The following is a 21,136-nucleotide window of genomic DNA, read 5'->3' as shown; positions in this document are numbered from 1 at the left end:
TTGAATAAATGATGGGGGAAAAAAAAAAAAAAAAAAAAAAAAGCAATTCAACAGCCAAAAGTTACCTTAATTCTAACTGAAGAAATTAAATGGGTATATATTGGACTTCTAAAATCAAGCACTTAGAGATACATCCTCAATGACAGTTTTCACTAATGCTTCCCTAAAGCCTGCCAAATTCTACCCATATCAGTCACACGTCAATGTGATAGGAAGCAGCGCTGCTGATGGAGCCTGGAGAAAACCCTTTTCTCTTGGAGAAAGCCCCTCTTGGTGACAGCACTCTGCCTACAGACTTCTTTCCATAGAAATGAACAGGTAAGGAGTGCACAAAAACAAGTAGTAGTCAAAAGTGAAAATAAAAGAAACAAATAGAAAAGGCGAGAAAGAACCTATTGTGATTCAAAAAAAAATAAAAATAAAAATAAAATCTCAGAAAAAGGGAAAGAAGAAACAGATGTGTGTCAAGACCTTGTAGCAGTAGCTCTGGGTCAAGACAGCCCTGGGCAGGCTGTAAATGTTGTTAGATTTCCAACAGCGAGCATAGATGCCTCCAGCTGTGTGTACCAATAGTACATATACTCAGGGTGTATACTTCATTTCTGAGGATGGAAGAGCTGCTAGTTCAGGTTCTTCTGAAATCAGAGTTTGTGTTCTTTAAAGCTAAAAAAGGTTACATGGCATTTGTCACGAGATCCTCCATTCAGAAGGCTGCTTCTATTTTACTAAGCAGCTTTACACCGATTTCTCAGTTGCCTGTAAGTACTCTTCAAAAAGATTAAATCAAAGTCTGAATGGCTGGCAAAATTCTCCCCTGCCAACCACAAAGAATCAAGAGGGATGAGAGGCTGAATCCTCGATTTAAGCAGGAAGGCTGGTGCTGACCTAACTAATGAATGCCAATCAGAGTCTCTCATTACCCAGTACATCTCAGATGTAATCTAAATCACACAGAAGTTGTGTTCCTGATACAAGTGGCTACACTGCTTCTGAGATCAAAGACCACATCTTGCTCTGGGGACCGTGGAAAGGTGCTGGGCTTCACCTTACCAATGGCAGCAGTAGCACCTCTGCAGGTGCTAAATGGACAAGAAGAGGGCTGCCTGGGAGGCACAATTAAAAATACCTCTACTGCTCTGTAACCTCATTAACACTCTTGCTTACAGAAATCTTTTGCTTGAGTGCAAGCCAGTCACTGCCTCCCCCAGGCACACAGGCTTCCTCACGCTGAACAAACTGCCCAAGCACACAGAATTAGAGCACCTCCAAAAGCAGATCACAGAACAGCATGCAAGCAAAGGACATGACTTGCTCTCTCCAGCACTGGAAAACCACCACATAATTGTACACAAACTAAGTTTCTTTAACAGATCCAGCTTCTCTATCTGCTTACAGCTTGCTCCTCTGGGAGTAATCCCAGAGCCGTGCTGCATTCCAGTAGTAACAAAGCAGATTTTCATTTGAACCAAACGAGCAAATATAAATGTTTATGTTTTAAATATGCAGTTTTGCACACAAATTTCAGCTTAGTACAAATTGAACCACCGGCACTGGGAGGTCACTGGCTTGGCTTACTTTGCATTGTCCCTCCCAGACATTCAGACTACACACATCACCTCATGGTGCAGAATGTGGGGGGGGAAAGGCCCTGCTTGCAAGAATTAACTTGTGGAAATTCATGCTGAAAGACTAAAGCAGTGAAGTACAGCAGTGACGATCTCTGTCCTGCCAGACAGGAAGCTGAAACCTACCACAGGTGAGGCTTTCCCGGCGCAAAATCCTGATCCTTCAGAATCCGAAGGCAGTACTTTTCAGACTGCATCCACAGGAATAAAAACCAACACTGCCTTCTTGTATCAGCTCTGCCCTCTCTCAGCCCACCAGGCCTCCTTCCAGTTGCTGCCCTGCAACTCCTTGCAGAGAACAGCAGCAGCAGCTGGCAGGATTGAGAGAGATTTGCTCTATTTCATGGTCTTTTACCTCAGAAATCTTGCACATTTGGTTACGCAGAAAATTAGAGAAAAAAAACAACAATAGCAATAAAGCTGCATTGCAGCAGAAAACAATCTGGCTACACAGGCCACTGCTACATGAGAAAGGCTCCTGTGAATCTACTGCTGCATAATGAGGAGGAGATATGTCATTAGCAAATGGAAACATTTAATCCAAAAAGTCTGAAACAATGCCAAATCTATTTTCTGTCTCTCAGTAGCAAATTACGTGAGAAGCTCCTAGTAAGCATAGTTACTGTGGTCATTAAAAATAAATAAATAAAAACTGAGAAGTGAGGTAACTGAAAGGGATCAGATAGGGCTTCACAAACCCTCTTCCACCATCACCATTAATGTCCTACAAGTTTCATCAAAGCAAAATGAACTTCTGCCTTCACACACTATGATTTACAACTGAAATTATAATCCCTGCATGATAGAATAGCTTACATTAGAAGAAACCTTAAGGGTCATCTAGTTCCAACTTGCTACCACAGGCTCTCCTCAGGACCTGCTCCAACACCTCCATGTCTTCCTTGTGCAGGGGGCCCTGGGCCTGGTAAACAGCTGGTCCAGTAACATCTCAGCTGTTTCTGGTCTGTCCAATACCTGGACCATGAAGTTATCCTCAAATCAATCCAGGAGTCTCCTGGATGGCTTCCAGCTCACTATTTTTTTTTCCTCAGCATATGTCTGGGAGGTTGAAATCATTCTCGCATGCTCTCATCCTGATGGGTGATGCCTCTCATAGTTCAAGTAAGGTCTAACCAACATGCTCTCCATGACTGGGAGGCCTGTGGTAGACATTGATCGCCAGAGGTCCTTCTTGGGCTGGTCTCTTATTTTAGCCCACAAGCTCTCAATCCAGTAATGGTTGTTTCTCAGAGGCAGCTCTTCACAATCTATCCATTTCTCCGCATATATTCAGGAACTACCTGCTCCTATTATTGTGCGATTGGGTTGGAACCCCTACCGTCAGCACTAGGACAAGCAACCTCATGTCTCCTAGCAGTGTGCTGTCTGCTTAATTCCCCTCCAGCACCAGCACCTGCTGTCTCTCAGCCAACCCATAGGACACTGCTTCTCTGCACCCAGGGCTGCTTAGGGCACCCACAGTAAACACAGGTCCACTGCCTCCAGAGTCATCATCTCCACAAAGAGAAACTGCCAGTTCTTCAAGGCAAGTTCCCTCCCTGAATGCACATAGCTTTAAAAAAGCTGATCTCTTGCTGCCCATGCAAACCATTTTTGCAAGATCCACCCACAGTGATGCCAGAACATCACAGTAAGGAATCACTGCCTGCCTCTAGGCTCAACCAGGGTTTTATTCCCTGGTGCCAGGCATTAACTCCATCCCCATTCCCCCACTGTAGTACCCAGAATGACCCAGTGCCTTGAGGCTGACGGCACTGGCAACAAGCTCCTAGGAGCTCTAACAGCATTGCAGTATATTTAAAGCCATTTGCTCAGAGCTTTTTTTGTTTGTTTGTTTTGTTTTGTTTTTAATTATTAGAGTAAAAACAAGAGCTCATTCTATAAATATTTTACTTCAACTAGGAAATACAGAATAGTTAAAATATTACTGTAAACAAACAGAAAGAAAAACCAAACAAGTCAGGCATCCAAATGAAGGCATTGCACATTTTCAGTGGACAAGTACTTAACTCCTTTCCACTCAGATTTCTTATTTCGACCCACTCTGCTCACCAGACAGCCCAAGAGATGGGTAAGCATCAAGGCCTGTGCTTAATAAGGAGCAATACCCCGTGCACGGCACAGGGATGGGTCTGCTCAGTACTGAGGAGAGATGCTGGGAAGGTATGGAGTATAGAAGACCATGACTGTACACTGCAATGAAAAATCTGAGTCCAGTTGAAGCAGCACGAACCAAGCATAGGCAGAACTTCAGGCCCTGCTCAGGAGAAGTGCTTCTGTGAGACAACATGGCCAGCCATAGACATAACTTCAACGCGGGCAGGGGGAGAATGGTCCAACAATATCCAATCAGTAAGGAGCACTAAGAGATTTAAAAAAAAATGCAGTTTGTGAGTAAAGACTGCAGGAATAACAATCACTATGTTCATTTAAATGTGTTATATAGAAAATTATTTGTCTTTATTTAAGTATTATGAATAGCAAATAAAAAACAAACCAGATTTAACCTGAAAACAGCCAACCCCATTAGAGAAAAGCAAGCAAACAGAGATGGCTTTACCTGTCAGAGCTACCCAAAAACCAAGCCTGCCCACAGCCCAGTACAAAGCTGCAGTACCACTCCAGATGGAATGTGCAACACTTCTATGATATAGGTAAGGAAAACAACCGCTCTGTCTTCCCAAGCTGGGATTATTTCTCAATAACTTGATTTTAGCCCCTACTTAGATTCAGCTTTTTTCCCCTCGTTAGAGCAGTTTGCAAAACTGAGCTGTCCCTGCCCCTCCAGCAGTTGCAGCTCCTACAGGCCCACCTGTGCACACAACTTGAACATACACTGGCTTTCAGGCCTCTCAGAAAAAGCAGAACATCCACTCAAAGCAAACTGGCCAAAGAAAAGAAGGCACAACCTGCTGTTACAGCTGAATAAATAAGATACCAGCACCTTAACACATTCCGCCTGTACAAGGAGGAAAGAGATGACCAAGCTTGCCACAGGAAGTCAGAAAGTAGTTTTCATTGGTCCTTTCATAGAATCACAAAAACAAAGGTTGGAAAGAAACAAGATAATCTCATCCAACCATCCTCCTATCACTACTGCTACCACAAACTACTAAACCATATCTCATAGCACCTCATCCAGACGCCTCTTGAACACATCTGCCAAAGTTTACAGCTGCATGTGCAAAGGAGAGCAGGAAATGCACTCTGCACTCATACTGCAGTTATGACTAATGCAGATCTGTTACGTAGATCTCACTCAATACACGTGATACACGTTGATCTATATGAAACAGAGAAAATATCAGAACAAGAAGTTGATTATATTTTAATGCTTCACCCTTTCCAGGGCCAGTACCCAAAACACCTACCCCTATCAATTTCCTGCTACAGCTAACGGCAAACAAGGAAGGGACAAAAAGGAATGGAGCAACAAGGTAAGAAAACAACAAAAGGGTTACGATGATAGTAGTGGAGTTGCCGGCCTCACAAAGTAAGATTACAAACAAGCAAAATACTTCCAAGAGAGCATAATGTACAAGACAGCTTTTAAGCGTGAGGTAATATTCTGCCTTCTTGATTTCCTACCGAAAAAGAAGCAAAAATGCTTCTGACAGGCTGCTGGCAATACCAGACTAAGTATTCACAGGTAGGCAAATAGTCACATACAGAAAAAAGAACTGAACTCACCTAACTGGTGATGCAGCTCTCCAGTCACACAGCACTCCTCCACAAGCAGCCCAGACCCAAGAGATGCTCTCCCTTCAGTGGCTGGCCCTTTTATGTGCCCTGGGGGCCCTAATGTGAGTCACAGAATAGAATCAGTGTCCAGCCCTTCTGGTCACCTGGGGAGCACAGGTGCAAGCAATCTGCCTGCGCTCCCTCAGCCAGCCTCACCCCTTCACCATGTGCTCCATCACCAGTTTAAGCCATCACCTCACAGTTCCCCTGCACCTGATAAGTCACAACTGTACCTTTCTTCATCCCAAATGTGCAAGAAACATGAACTTTGCAGTTGCTGTAGAAAGATTTCACAATTCTGTTCCAACACCAGCATAGTTTGTCCTAAAATCAGTGCTACAGATCACAGCAGAGCCTTCCTGTAGGGCTACCAGAAGCATGGAAAATATTGTCTAAATTGGTCTTAATCACCTTCAATGGCAAAGACACCTTTACCAGTTTTATTTTTCAAGTGTTTTCTTCTTGTGTTTTACTTTGCTGCATTTTGCCTTTTAGCATTTCAAAAGCTCCTGAGAAAGCTGAAAGGCAAAAAAGGACAACAGAACATGCTGAATGAGATGCTGAATTAAGTAAATTTGTATTTAAGGCAGGATAAGCTCCTGCTTTGTGAGCTGCCCTCAGCTCCAGCCATTTGTAGCCTTGCCTTTGAACAACCAGCTCCCCCACACACCTGGCTGCATTTTTTTGGTAAAATAAGAAAGTAAATAAATAAATCAGTCAATCTGTGAAAATAATCATCAGAAAAGGCAGTTCCTGATGATCTCTCTTACATAGCTGAGCTCTGTACTTCCTAATTCATCTCTGGCTGTTGTTTGGAGCATACTAAAGATGCACTTTTGAAATTGCTGTCAGGAAGAAGCCTGATGCCATAACCTGATCATTAAAGACTGATCTGAGTTTCAAATTCAAAGGCAACATAGTTCCAGGTCTGATAGTTTCTGCTTGCAAAGTAGGATATCAGTAGAGCAGAAGTACTTGTATGCAGATGGGAGCAACAACTTCAGGGGTTTGGTGCAGCTTACACATCAAACACACAAGTAAGATAGATCTTATTACAGCCCACATTAAGTTCAGTAACTGAAGCCAGTCCTGATCTCACTGCGACTGTCTGAACAATGCTTGCTTTCAAAGCACAGCACAGGTGAAGATGGTAACTCTTCATCCACAGCATTTCCCTGTGAAAAGGAGGAAGGTTTCATGACCAGGGGCTGGTCACGCTGAAGCAGAAATCCTTAGGGCAACTCATAAAGCCACAAAGCAGAAGTAAATTAGATTTCGTCAAGACTAATTTTTTCACTTAAAAAATAAAAGGCAAAAAAAAACCCAAGCCTACCCAAACTATCAGCAATGAAAGAACTTTTAAAACCAGTTTTCTCTCTGCTGTGAAGGCAGCTCATCACAATAACAGCCACATGTGCATGTGAGGCTGTGGGGCTAGCATAGATGTGGACTCTCATCTCCTCTCTAGTTCCTAAGCAATATTGTTGACAACTCTGGAAACGTAGAGAGGTGGTGGTGAGGGTCCGGAGCCTTGAACAACCAGCGACCTCCACGGTCCTTTCATTTTAAGGCACAGCAAGACATTTTCTCTGACGAGGTCATGTTTCTCTGGAAGACAGGGATGACACGTTTGGTACATAACTCAATCAAGAGCTGAATTACTGCTCTCCCAAACTTGGCATTTAATTTAGCTGTCATGCCCAGTGCATTGCAGCTAATAAAAGGCAGTGGGCTGTTTCACTCTGCTGACTCGCAGGTCACGGAGAATGAAGGAGATGGTGTTGGCTATGCCTGGATGTTTAGGATAGAGATTTGCCAATGAGTAATATATATGTGTATAGGCTCTTTTTCTAGATACTTAATTATATGTTCCAGTGATGGGACAGGGGGACAGCCTGGATTTATACAAGTGTGGGAATGTTCCAGGAGAACCTATCACTTATTTAGCAAATGTACTAAGTTGCTTCTTTTCCGTTCTTAGTAATAGTTTCAAGAGAAGGGCAAGTAAGGTAAGGCTCAGACCTGAATTCCTCCACACCTGCGTATGAATGACACACAAAATGGCCTTGTCATAGCCTGGCAGAGAGGACAAAGCCCACATCACATACCATCGTGCTGCAGAAAGGAACATGAGCAAGGTCTTAAGAAGGATCCGAAAGAGTCTGAGAAGAAATCACACAGAAGGAAGCTGAGTCTGTGCACAAAGGAATCATTCACAAGAAGTTTCAGTGTTGCAGACCAAGCCATTACTGCTAACTCGTGCAGATGGACAGGCAGCAACCTCTCAAGAGAATGACAGCACTACAAGAGACAATGAGAAGCAGTATTCTCAAACATGGGCCGAGCATGGGGAAAGGGATATCTAACTTAATATCAAATCTGTCTTGCTAAAGCACCAATGTGCATGGCCAGGAAAGATGAAGGCTAGCACGTCTATCTTTCCATATGCCGTATTCCAGAAATACCCCTTTGAAGGTCTTCTGGGATGCAGGAGGAATGGCTTGCTCTGTCTGAGCTTTAGCTTGATTCGGAACAACTTCTAGTACAGATACGGCTATATATGCTCAGAACTATCTAACAGCAAAACACTAAGAATATATTTTCTGAAGTCTAACCATGTAAAAATAACAAGATTGTTAGGTCAATGGAAGCCACCTTTGGTTGTGATGACAATGTTTGCAGTAACTGTAAATAATTCAGAAGAAGTAGGTCTTACAAAGTCGGCATGACGTTATAAGCAGTCACATTTAATAAAACACCCATGCTGAATTAGTCACTGGCCCTTGAGAGTCAGAAGCCCAGGATAAGCAGGGAAGCTTCTAAATAAAGCTTTTAATTTGCCTAGAAAAGCAATGGTGGCTTTAACAGTATGTCCACATAGAATCATATCATAGAATCACAGAATGTCCTGGGTTGAAAAGGACCACAATGATCACCCCGTTCCAACCCCCTGCTATGTGCAGGTCACCAACCAGCAGACCAGGCTGCCCAGAGCCACATCCAGCCTGGCCTTGAATGCCTCCAGGGATGGGGCATCCACAGCCACCTTGGGCAACCTGTTCCAGTGCCTCACCACCCTCTGGGTGAAAAACTTCCTCCTAATATCCAACCTAAACCTCCCCTCTCTCAGTTTAAAGCCATTCCCCCTTGTCCCATCACTATCCACCCTCGTAAACAGCCGTTGCCCCTCCTGTTTATACGCTCCCTTCAAGTACTGGAAGGTCACAATGAGATCTCCCAGGAGTCTTCTCTAAAAGGAGCACATCTCTAAAAAGGACAGAAAGATGGAGAATAAGAGCGTATGAGATTGTTCAGTGGGGCCACACCGTCATAACACGTGAATGCTGTGAGCTGAATCCAAGCCAGCTTTGTCATTTTCCTAAGGGCATTTGTATGCCTTGCTGCTGAAGGCTCTCCAGTGTCTGGAAGGGTTTAAGGGCTGCTCTGAAGCACTGATATTTACAGAAGCAAAGCCTATGCTAGCACTGTTGAGCGTCTCAAAACAAATGACAGATCCATTCAAACCCTGGGGAAGCATTAGTGCGTCAGGAAGATCACGATCTTATGTTCTTCTCCTCAACTCAGTGTTATACAAGACTCTGCACCTTTATTCTAGGGTTACTGCTATGCCTCTGTGCAATAAAGGATACAGACCTCCCTGCAAACTTCTTCAGATCCTCAGCAGACTCGCTCTCAGGTTAAAACTACCGTGTATGCCAGTGATCCTGGTTATGTCAAGAATAAATTTCTACAGATTTGAAAGACGCTTAGGCCATGCTAAGAACAGGGAGTGCAGGCAGAATGCTTGCTGCTATGGCTGGTGGGAGGGAACTGCTGACCCCTGTGGTTATCAGAAAAGCGTAGGAAAAGATGTAGGTTCTTCAAAGGGCAGTGCTAATAAAGAAAAAAAATTCTCTATCAGATGCTAGCACATCCTGATTAGAATTCATGATGACTCATACTTTAAGGCCTGTTTCTAATCCCTATATATGATACAGACTTATCAAGACAGACAGCTGGTTGCAAAGATGCTTTAAAGCATAACCAGCAAACCCAATGATTGGCATTTTTCTTTCTTCCTTGTGAAATATATCAAATCTTTCAGTATTTTAACTGTCTCCTTTTTCACACCTCTATGCTGGTACATGGTAGTAGCCATCATTTAAATTATGCATTGATGGTGAATTTATGTGATACATTATCTAGCAGCTAGAGGAAAAGTGGACTCTGCTATCATAACTGTTGAGGTTGTTTTTCCTTCTGTGTTGATTTACATCCAAATAACCCAACTTATCAACCTTGCAAATGTCAATCTGCACCAAGGCAGGCAGCTGAACAGTTGTTAAGCAGGCACTCTCCTTGGGACTGAAAGGTCACCGTGTTACTGATTCTTATTGTGGAAATATTATACTCAGGTTTGGGAGGACTTTCTCACTGACCATAAAAATAATCATAGAAGGATTCAACAAAGAAACATCAAGTCCTGAGACTAAATTAAATAAAAACAGTAAAAGTAATTGATTTGAAGTGTAGACAGAAATATACACTTCTAATAGACTCAATAATGCAACAGCACCACAGCCAAAGGAGGAGCACCCATTGATTGAGGAAGACACTGTCTCACACAGATTTGGCTGCCAGCTCTCTTCTGGGTAGTCAAAACTGCAAAATTTGCTGGGGCTGACTATGTGTAGGAATTCCTTTATTGGCACCTGCTTTCTAACAGTTCGTAATTCCCTTTAAAACATACTTTTCTTCCCTTTCCTTTGTCTCGCATTTCTTTTGGGAAACACGAATAACTACACTTCCCCAAGGGATGCAATCTAAAAGGTGACATTACAGTGCAGGAAACCATCACAAAGAACCTGGGGCTTTCTGTCCTAAAAATACACAGCAGAATCAGGAGGAACAACTTGGGTTATTGGAGGTGCCTTGTAATAGCTCAGGACCCGCACTGAATCAAAGCCATACGGTTGAAGTGCTAATGAGAGCTGAGGTGCCCGTCTGACCATTCAAATTAGAGCTGCAGTTACTTAACTGAGAATATCTGTAAACCAGATTACCTTCAGATAATGATCCTATTTATGTGCAAAAGCATGTGCTAGAAGCATAACTGTTGGTGTGCGTGAATGTGCAATGCATAGTAAAATATGGGGCCTATCAGCAAACTTGTAATAGTGCGTGTAAGAATACAAACTGTTTCAAAAGAGATATCCAATGATCTTAAGCTACTAGTGCTGCTGGCTGGCTAGCTTGCACTGTGATGCTATATTAGCAACCAATATCTTATTCTTCACAGTTTTAAAGGAGAAAATGTGGAAGATGGACATATGGTAAATATATGGCTCAAGAAGTTGAGCCCTATGGTCAAGTGGAGAGTCAGATTCAAGTGCACGCATCAACCGTAAGACAAGAGCACTGCAAGAACTCATTCTCATGTGCAAGAACTACTTTGAGTGAAGAAACAGTAGTGATCCAGATGTTACTGCAAAACTAATCAAAATATTCTCAACTCAGTAAGAACAAAGCCATTTTTGTCATAAACAAGGATACTCCCGCCCTTAAGCAAGCTTATGTAGGGCAAAATTTGCCCTAAGGAATGGTGAAATCTTGTGACAGCACTGTCAAAACACCCTGACAGTTACACACTACTCATACTCTGCTCCTTGCTACCTCCAAAGAGAACAGGAATGGGTTTGAGAGCACCTAGTGGCATCAAATAAGGTGGCAAAACTGATTCCCAGACAAGTCAAACTGCCAGACAGCAGGAAAAAAAAAAAAAATCAGGTCAATTACACACTACAATTATTTACACAGTAATAGGAAAACCTTGCAAAAAAACTCAAATCAGATAAATTCACCAGTCAAAAGATTTCACCAACCAAGCTACGTGTTTAAAAATTTCATTTCACACCGGCTTCTCACATGGGGAGGATCAATATCTGCTCCTTTATCTGTTAATGTCAGTTCTTTAGTTTATGACACACTTCTGCCAGCAACTTCACTCCCACATCAAAACCATCAGAATGATTATCAGTAAGCATTAATAACAGGAATTTCTAAGTCAACTTCTCTAATTTCAGCACAATATCTCATAGTATAATAGAGCTGAAAATTAACACACAAACACACGTACATACATATATATCTTCTTGATAATGCCTAACTGCACAGTGGTGATGCAAAAAGCAAACCAAGTAGCAAGGGAATGGAGAAGTACAAAAATACCATAATTATTTTACACTAATTATTTTAATGCCTTCCTACGGTAACTGTTATAGAATAGGGAAAGTCCTTGATGAAGGAAGGAATCTCCTACAAAGGCAGCTTGACTACACGTAGTGGGAGAGGTGAAAAAAGTCCGAAACCAAGTTAAACAGGGATTAGAGTTGAAGTACAGTTAAGGCTATCATTGCCTGCCTACGCTGTAAGAATGAAAGAGCGAGGCAGCAACGAAAGAGCACGGCCATGAAAGAGCGCAGTCACTGGGACTGCAAAGGCCACCAGCGCTGCCGTAGGGTTACTGCTTCATAGCTTGGCAGCTGGAGACAAGCACCAGGGCTCAGGAACAGAGCCCCCACAATGAAAGCAGATTACACGCAGTACTGAACCCACAAGGTGCTCCTGGGTTAGGGCTTAAGCTGATTAAGCCTGAGGATGCAAGGCTTTGCCGATGGGAAATGTTGTTAGTTCATTCCGAGGAGTTCATGTGGAAGGAGCTACAGGACTCGATTTACAGCTAATAGAGGCAAGAGGACTGGCTATTCTAAAGCTAAAGAGATTGCAGGTAACGTGATTGGAGACCATTATTGGGATAATGAAATACTTCATGGTCTCACGATGAAAACCAGTTGTAAACTACCTTTTTAGGGAAAAGTACTACTCACAAAAGGGGAAATATCATTTCAAAAACTGGGACATCATACTCATCACAATTATTTTTCTGTCCTCACAGGAAGCTTCTAGTCCTTGGTGTCCAAGCAGTAAATTATTTTTCTTCATAAAGCAGAACAGCAGGCAGTTTTGACACTAAGCTTCTACTAATGAGTTTACAGTTTTCTATTTCATAATTAGCAGCATTGAATCAAGTCTAGCATTGTTTTCTTTCCCAGACAAAACTATCAGTTGTTGCTTTGACATCAATATTCTCCAGGGTTTTGCTGTTTGTTTCTTAAAAAGACCAGTCCTCTTCCACTGGAAGATGGATGTGTCCACCCATCCACTGGATGTGTGACTTGTCTCAGCAAAGCACTGATGCCGCACTCTGAGACTCAGCAGTCTGTTGCAGGGCTGGTCTTGAAGGAAACATGTCTTGGCTGGCATTACTCAGTGAAAATTCCTTTGATAAGAAACCATCTCCTTTAGTTGAAAATAAGGGACCACCAGCTTGCTGCTTGATGTGTTCCACATCATCATCATGCTGCTATAGGAACAGAAAACATTCGTTGGCAGGATAATTCTGTCAAAAGTCTGAAGCAAATGCTATCTCATGGCTGAAGCTGCTCCTGGGATGACTCTCTGCATTTGCCTATCCTTTGGCACTTCACACATGCATTCATAAACACAAACGTTATTCTTCATCCCCTCTCTCTCACCTTCCTCCTGCATTTATCTTCATAAAGGGTTAAAGGATTCATCCAGGATGAAACATCCCAAAGTAGTTTTTGTTACAGTAAATGAGAGGCATGAAGCACCATGAAGCAACATAATAATTGTGCAGATGGTAGTCTTTGCTGTTTACAGGAGCCCTGACATTACTTCTGCAAATTCCCAGGAGGCCAACTCCAGTTCCCTCTTAGCAAACCTCACTGCAAAGCTGCTCCGTCAGTTAGATTGTTCAGAATGCAGAAACACGTTTCCTTGCTGCTTTGAACAATGAGCCACATATTATGCATTCCCTGCATTATTTATGTTGGTTACCTTTTACAACAGTATTTATTTATTTATTTTGAAGTTTCCATCTGCAGGTTCTGGCTACCTTTCAAACTGCTGCCCTGCAATTGTTTTCTAATGGGTATCTGTTCTCCCAAAACAGCTGTCCTTCAGGGTCCGATTACAGTATGCAAGCTAACAGTGACAGGATATTTGTACTACTCCCACTTCTCACATTTTTTTCTATATGAGGTTGTTATTCAAAATCCCAAGAATTGACTCATTATATTAGAACTTCCCTTCATTATTAACTAGTTAATTAGATTCACATCCTCATGATTTCTTCAGTCCTGACAAAAGTGTTCAATACTGTATTTGAAACGACAAGCCACACAATAGGGCAATATTTTCTATCATTCTAGATATTTTATGAAAAGCACGTCTATGAAAATATGTTATTTCACATGACTAGGGTTTCTCACATTCCTAATCTTCTTTTGATTTGCCTTTTCATTCTTTCACCTGACATTCAAGATACCCTCAAGATTATTTATGGAATTAAGACGCTTTAAAATAACTGAATCATCTTTCAGACTTTTAGTACATATGTTGTATATGGTTCCAAATAATTTAGACCCTATATATCTAATATCATTTGATTGTGAGCAAAAACATAGCCTGAGTCTTGCCACATCCAACAGCCAACACCCACCTCTCTGCAAGGACTCTTCCATCTAGGGATGTCCACAGAGAATACGAAGGTGTAAACACACTGTAGTGCTGTCTGCTGATAGTAATCTTCCACTGCTAACTCTATCAGTAAAAACATAGCAGCATAAGTTTCTACAAGTACAAGCCTGAAGGTTTTTTTGCCCAATACTGAATATTTTTCATACCCTATTACTACAATGCATCTTTATAATTATTGTTAGTCACTGGAAATATAAGGTGCAGGTATCTTTCAAGCAAATATTACACTCCACATATTCTAATTTCAAGGAATTACAGACAGAACTGCATATATAGGTGCTCCCTCTGTCCTTAACAAAGCAGTCCCAGATTTACTGCTGCATTATGATTCAGCTTCTGCACCTCCAACTCATGCAGCTGGAGTCAAGGCAACCCTCACTATCAATACAAGCTGGGGGATGAAAGAATTCAGCACAGCACTGCCAAAAAGACCTGAGGGTGCTGATGGATGGGAAGCTGGACATGAATCAGCAATGTGCCCTCGCAGCCCAGAAAGACAGCCGTACCCTAGGCTACATCAAAAGAAGTGTGGCCAGCAAGTTGAGGGAGGCGATCCTGTCCTTCTCTTCTGTGCTAGTGAGGCCTCACCTGGAGACATGGACCTGTTGGAGTTGATCCAGAGGAGGGCTGCAAACATGACCTAAGGGATGGAACACCTTTCCTGTGAGACAGCTGAGAGAGCTGGGGCTGTGCAGCCTGGAAAAGTGAAGACTGTGAGGTTACCTTTCCTACAGGAAAGAAGGGGACAGACTCTTTAGGAGGGTTGGTTGTGACAGAAGAAGGAAAATTGTTTTCAAGCTTAAAGATAGTAAATTTAAGTTATATACAAAGTCTTTTAGAGTGAGGGTGGTGAGGCTCTGGAAGAGGTTGCCCACAGGCCCTTGGCAACCTGATCTAGCTGTGGCATCCCTGTTCATTGTAGGGCAGTTGGACTAGATGATGTTTAACACTCCTTTCCAACTCTAAGGATTCTATCTCAAAAATTATATGACGTGAAAAGTGAAGGAGAGCAGAGGAGGTAGTATGGATATTCTAGCCCTCTGAGGTGGCTGAATACGTCACATGAAAACATCCATAACATCCTCTGAGACTAATCCAATGTAAGCAAATACTGTTTTCGAGTCTCAGCTGTGTTTGGAGAGTCCTTTGAGAATTTCACTCATGTCTTTGGTTGTATGTCTTTTAACTTCAAATCAAAGCATACTGAAGACGTACTTAAATCCACTTGATTTTCTATCAGTATTGTTATGTTTTATTACCTCACTTGTATTTCAGGCCTTAATATATTTTTAAAAAGCAAGCAGACGTTTGCTTTGTTATGAAAGCACATCGATCCCTTCATGGCGAGGTCCGGAGGCACACCATGCCAATACTTGTCCTTCTCTACAATTCTCCAAGCTTAAATCTATCTTCTTCTGATGACAAGTAAAAAAAGCCTATGCAACAGAAATGAGCAGAGCAGGAGAGGGGGAAACATTTGCCTGCTACTTCTTCCTTGTTCTTATCACAGAATGGCTTATGTCGGAGGGGACCTTAAAGATCATCTAGGTTCAACCTCCTTGCCACGGGCTGGATCAGGCTGCCCAGGATCCCATCCAATCTGGCCCTGAACGCCCCCAGAGATGAGGCATCCACAACATCCTTATGCAACCTGTTCCAGAGTCTCACCATCTTCTCAGTGAAGACTTTCTTCCTAACATCTAACCTAAACCTACCCCCTTTTAGTTTAAAGTCATTCCCATTTGTCCTATCACTATCAGATCAAGTAAGAAGTCAGTTCTCCTCCTGCCTGTAAGCTCTCTTCAAGTACCTCTCTTCAAGGCCTCAATGAGGTCTCCCTAGATCCTTCTCTTCCCCAAGCTGAACTAGCCTAGCAGCCTCAACCTGTCTTTGTAGGTGAGGTGCCCCAGCCCTCTGACTATCTTCCTAGCCTGGAACTGCTCCAATAGCTCTGCTTCCTTCTTGTACTGGGGGCCCTGGGCCTTGAATACACAATATTCAAGATGGGGTCTCATAAGGCAGAGTAAAGGGAGACAATTACCTCCTTTGCTCTGCTAGCCAAACCTCTTCTAATGTAGCCCAGTGTACAGTTGGCCTTCTGGGTTGCAAGCACACACTGCTGTGTCCAGTTTTTCATCTACCTGGACCCCCAAGTCCTTCTCCACAGGGCTGCTCTCTATGAGCTCTTCTCCCAGTCTGTAGTCATAGCTGGGATTCCCTAGACCCAAGTGCAACACCTCGGCACCTGGCCTTGTTAAACTTCATTAGGTTCTCGTGCACACACTCCTTAAGCTTGTCATCAGGACATATAGTCTTTACCTTTATTAACTCCTGCTAATAAATATTGTTTGCTTTTACATCCACTGCTGAAACTAAAGGTAACATCTTCCTAGAAGAATCTTTCTTTATTTTACAGCTCTATCTATGCCCAACATTTCTTTAAGTCAATTGGTGGCAACGGTCAGCTCACCTTGTGTGTGGGATTGTCATCCTTCTCTGCACCCACCTATGCTGAATGCCACCTGCCGTTGCCTTGCTCTGCCACTTAGCTTTGCAGAATCCTACTGCAGTTTTACAGAGTCAGCACTCATCTTTGCTGCTCTGAATAAAAGCATCATCAGCACGCTGTCATCTTTTCCAGGTCATTTATCAGAACAGTATCACAGGTTTTAACATAGATTCTTTTGAGATCCTCCTACCGTCATCCACTCACTCAGAAAACTGATCATTCAGTTCTAACTTCTGCTTCTTATCTACAGACCACGTTTTTTCATCTGAACAGCTTTTCTTTTATCTGGCAGAAGTGCAACTTTATGATAATAAAGTAGAGTATCTCGTCCTTTTGGCTTCAGTGATTAATTCTCACGGGGTTTGGCATAGGGTAAAGCTTAGCCATACTGCCCTTGCAAGGGCAATGCACTGAAGTGCATTAGCTGCTTTCAAGGTTTGTGGGCTGACTGGAGACTTCTGGACAGGAGGAGGCAGATGCGCTGCTTATGTGAAGATCAATTCCGTGTCTGTCACTTCTTGCAGTCCTGCAACCTCCTACATGGACATCCAATGCAAGGCTAGGATTCCCACTTGCAGCTGCCTCAGACTTCACAGGATAACATTCAGAACTTAAAGTTTAAAATCCAAGAATCTTTTTGATTGGAATTTAAAGAATTTCATTTCCTAGCTTCTAAATTATTTAGGTTAAATTGTGACTTCTTGGTAAGAAGGATTTGAAGGAAACTGCTCAGATTACAAAAGTTTCAGCTATGTGGTAGGACACTTCCATTAAAAAAATGTTGAACTTCCATATAGCTGCATCTCTTGTTTACTGCAACAACAAACAAACAAACAAAACCCAACCCTGTTAATGGTCAGTGAGAGAATGGCAGCACACTTATTAAATTTTAGCCTGTCCTTGTTATACTAATCCACACAGCCAACAAAAATCATCCATTAAACACTTGTGTCCTCCACAGTATCACGCGAGCTTAACAAATTCTATCAAAGACTTTGTGTTGACATTACTAAAGGAAGCACTCCACAGACCTATCCCTTATGAACGCTTCTAATGAGCTTCTTGCAACCTGGTAAGCCACCTCTCCTTACAGGTTGCCATAGTCTCCTCTTTCCCCTGCTCCTTATCAGCCTGAGCCAGCTTCTTATAATTCCTTTATTAATCTGCACCATCTCCACTTTAAATAATAATTTCCTTTGGGAACTGTACTGAATGAATGCTTCCTTGAAATCTAGATAGCTTAAGCCCACTGTGTTACTGTAGTCTGAGACATCCACTTTTCTCAGCAAAAACAAAACGTTAAGTTAGTCTGAGAAAATCTCCAACACTTTTTTTTTTTTTTTGCATTTTATCCCACTTTTCACTTTTATTATGTTCTTGATTACTTTTTTTTCCAGTAAATACAAAGGTTGCAATAATCTAATTTGTGTGTAACTTGCAGTATTTCCTTTTTAGTATCTTTGCACGAATGTTAGCATGCACTGGTGAAAAGCACTGTCCCCATATTGAAACGTATGTTATGATCTTTTGCTACCATGGCTGGAGGTAAAATCAGAAAAGTAACGCATTCGGTTTCTGCAACAGAGGTAACTAATAAAAATGACAGCTTTCCTATCCCTTACCCTCCTGCAAATAAATCACACAGATCCAACAGAAACAACATCTCTCCTTTTGGTAGAAGAAGAAACAACTCACCTGGTCATTGAGCATACACACATACATACATAGCAACGTAGGATGGCTTGGTACTGTAATGTTTGCAATATTAAACTAATAATGGAGCATTTAGAAGTGCAGTGGAAACAGTGGGAAGAGAAATGCATGGACAAGAATTATACCATGTCATTTTAGAACAACTGCCAAGTATTGTTAATTAGGCTTTTTAGTGTGATAGCAGTTAATACTTCCTTTGTGCTTTCCATAGCAAAGAAAATCTTTTCACTGAAGTTTACACCACCATCAGAATTCAGTGCAAAATGTCAGCAAAAAAAAACCTGAAATATTTCCACCTTCTTTTACTTTGCTACTCTTTATTTGAAATCCCAGGTAAAAATTTACAAGTGAAAACATGATTTGAAGAGAGAGAACCCAGGTCATGACATGCATTTCCAACAAAAAGAACCATCTTTTCCCTGCGGTACAGCAGAGTGGCTGAGCTGATTTCCATCTTGTGATTCAAATCAACAATTTAATTCTTAGTGCTGTGGAGCGTGCAGCAGACATCATTCCAAAAGCTTCCGATGGATAGATTTTCAATCACTTCCCCACATCGTTTTCTAAGTTAATCTTTATAAAGGACATGACTTTCAGTCACAAGTGCATCACATAAGCCTTCCTCTCGTCATATAACTCTATACAGACATTTCAGCATAAGAAATGTAAGTAAAAGAATGGAGCAGTTTCCAGGAAAAGCACCAGATGAAGTGGGACATGAAAACAACCCATAAAGAGGCAGTCTGAGCTTCCGGGAATGCATGTTATTAAATGGATTGCTGGATAGTGAATTTTGGAAACCAATTTTGCCAAAAGCATGAAAATATTAAATGGGAAATAACGGTACCTTAATTGCACTTCTCAGGCACAAATGTTTAGATGATACGTTGATTACCTGGAAAACAGAAAATAGAAAATTAGTAATATTGTTCATATTTTAATTAGCAACTGATAAAAACACGTGGTATCATACATTTTTCCTTTTTAAAAGAGGGGTTTTAGCCTTCAAAACAAACAGATTTTTTATATCTGCTATTTTATTCCTGATGAAGGTAGCTTCAAATAAGAAAACAATGCCAAGATTTCTGTTGAAGTAGTTGATTTTCATGAAGAATACCAAGAAGAAACGAAGGAAAAATTCACATTAACTTTCATACTTTTGTACTATCTACCTTAAGACATAGCTAACAGGCACTTATCTCTAATTCTACCTCAGGACGTTCTCTGTCACTCCCCAGCCAAAAACACCCAACAGGAAAAGGAGACCTCAGGACAGTAGGGAGATGTGAGGAGCCCACCAGACAAAACGAGTGGTTACTGGGTACGCTCCCATTTTTCCCTCAGATTGCCTCATCCTAGTAGCATCTTGCATCAAACTTTTGGAGGCCTGCGTGCACGCTTCCTCTCAGAATAGCAAGCCTTGCATGTACTTCAAGGATTAGAGCTGCCTGGATAGTTTGCTGAGCCATTCAGAAAATTTGACTGTAAGCTAACCATGTTTAACAAAACTCAAGCTCTGAATGGTTCCAAATGTCATGCCCAAAATTGTAATCTGAAACTAAAAAATAGTACATGGACCTATTTTTAGATGGGTCAGGGACAACAGACCTAAACCAAATTTATGTAAGACAATTCCAGAATAGAAAAAGCCATGATGTGCAAAGCACACCTACAGTATGGGCTGAGCATTACTTGCTCCCCAAAGGCCAAATCTCACGGGTAGGATTGACTCAGGGCATTTGAATGGGACTTTTTCTTTGGTTGGATCTTCTACATTCTTAGCAGCTAGCTTGACAAGTGAATCGTATCATTCCTGGGATCATTTCACCTTTCTTGGCAAAATCCAGCTCTTTTTACTGTGAGAGCACCCATTAGCATTATCTTCAGCCAATTTTGTGTGAAGCAAAGATGTTTTGCATCTTGTTGCTTTCTCCTTCATTTCAGTATTCATTACTTATCAACACAATAGGACTCAATTATCCAGAATATGCAAAAAGCCATGACTTGATCAATAAAACAACAAAACTTATTCTCAGGGCAGTTAATTCACAGCACAGAGGCTATTTCCTACATTTGAGTTATCCAGCTTGCCAAGCTCTTAGAGCAGAAAGTAGACATAGTTAGGTACAGCTGGTCCACTCTGCAATAACCAAAGCTGTTGTTTTGTTCTTTTGTGGAATGAATGCATGGTAGGCTGGGTAGGAAGGATTTATAAAAGAACTTGAGGCTTTTTAAGGTTGATGGAAGTCTGCAGACACAGGTGGGTGCTGACCTCAAGCAAGATGTCAGAAAAGCAAATAAATGCTATTTTATTAGCCTTCAAAATAAAGAAGTAAAATGAGGTAACTTCAGTAACAGCAAAGTGTATGTAAGAATAGCAAACTTTTCTCCAGGACAGGTCAGACAGACCAAATCATTTCTCCCTTTAAAACATAAAACGTATACACAAAAAATTAAAAACAGAGCAAACATAAGAAGTAAACAATATGCAGTTTGTTACAGCACATCTGATTGTGTTTCTGTGCCTTCTAGTAGGCAAACAATGTACTGCTCAAACAGGACAGGAGGACAGCTGCTGCTGGAGCACAAGCACTGCTCTGTATGAAAGGACTGTTCTATCAGCCAGCACCATGGTTACCACCAATCCAATATTCCACCAAAACAATTACATATTTCATCCACAGAGACCTACAGCATTAAGGTTCCAATTTGTTCATCCAGACAATGCCCAGCCTTCCATGCATGTCGTGGAAGAATACAACAAATTGCATTGCCATGGGAACGAGGTTTACTACTTGCTTTACGAACAGATTAATGCCTACTGTCAGCAGGTTTTATGATAAATGATCGTCATTTTGAATTTCTGTAATGAAGATGCATCATGCTTTCTGTTGTTCACGCTGTA

General features: G+C 41.8%; 1 protein-coding gene across 9 annotated transcripts in view; it reads right to left on the bottom strand.

The window, feature by feature from the left end:
- Window positions 1-21,136, bottom strand: part of PCDH15 (protocadherin related 15) — a 682,309-nt gene that overhangs the window by 395,256 nt on the left and 265,917 nt on the right. For all 9 annotated transcript variants that reach the window (XM_085229238.1, XM_085229233.1, XM_085229230.1 and 6 more), the window contains one exon: window positions 19,079-19,126. The gene's annotated coding sequence lies outside the window, so the exon portion shown is untranslated. The remainder of the gene's footprint in view (window positions 1-19,078; window positions 19,127-21,136) is intronic.

Source organism: Meleagris gallopavo, chromosome 8, assembly GCF_905368555.1.
Source record: "Meleagris gallopavo chromosome 8, MGAL_WU_HG_1.1, whole genome shotgun sequence".
NCBI classification, from domain to species: domain Eukaryota; kingdom Metazoa; phylum Chordata; class Aves; order Galliformes; family Phasianidae; genus Meleagris; species Meleagris gallopavo.
The sequence above is the reverse complement of the archived record's forward strand: the minus strand, read 5'-3'. Positions and strand labels throughout refer to the sequence as shown.